This window comes from Eutrema salsugineum, unplaced genomic scaffold, assembly GCF_000478725.1.
Source record: "Eutrema salsugineum unplaced genomic scaffold, Eutsalg1_0 scaffold_12, whole genome shotgun sequence".
NCBI lineage: Eukaryota > Viridiplantae > Streptophyta > Magnoliopsida > Brassicales > Brassicaceae > Eutrema > Eutrema salsugineum.
In genome coordinates this window covers 9,762,635-9,763,244 of record NW_006256895.1, presented here as the reverse complement: position 1 = coordinate 9,763,244, position 610 = coordinate 9,762,635, and the positions used below count along the sequence as shown (strand labels likewise).

Below are 610 nucleotides of genomic sequence, written 5' to 3'. Positions count from 1 at the left end.
AAGAAAAGCTCTCTTTTGATCTTACTGTCTTTGGCGATAAACCCTAGAAGTTTCCGATCCCTTAGTTTCTTTACAAATCTTTGGTTGTGCGAGTTTTGGCTCACACAAGTATCATTGCTCAATGCTAAGTTCTCCACTAGCTCTAAATCAGCATGAATTTCTTTACCCAGAAAGTTCCCATTGGAAGCAGTATCCAGCTGATTTCTAATCTTGGGAAGAGCTCCTCTATAAAGTGTGCTGAGAAGAGAAGCCTCACTAAACCCATGGTGTGGGCATTGGTTTGTGTAGCTCCTGAATCTCTCATATGCTTCACCAAAACTCTCATTGCTGTGCTGAGTGAAGCTAGAGATTTGGTTCCTCAGTTTTGCAGTTCTTGAGGTGGAGAAGAACTTAGATAAGAAGGCTTGCTTGCATTGCTCCCAGGTTTGAATGGAGCCTCTTGGAAGATTCTTCTCCCATTGATGAGCTTTGTCACCAAGACTGAATGGGAATAGTCTTAGCTTGAAGCTGTCTTCTGAAACTCCATTTATCTTTGTCAGATCAACACCTTATCAAATTGATCCAAGTGTTCCAAGGGATCTTCCATTGCTAACCCATGGAACTTTGAGTT

The 610-nt window shown here is 41.8% G+C and overlaps 1 non-coding gene across 1 annotated transcript; it reads left to right on the top strand.

The window, feature by feature from the left end:
* Nucleotides 1-258: 258 nt before the first annotated feature.
* Nucleotides 259-365, top strand: LOC112089439. Its single transcript, XR_002901077.1, has one exon. It is a non-coding gene; the product is annotated as a small nucleolar RNA R71 (small nucleolar RNA).
* The last annotated feature ends 245 nt before the right edge of the window (nucleotides 366-610 follow it).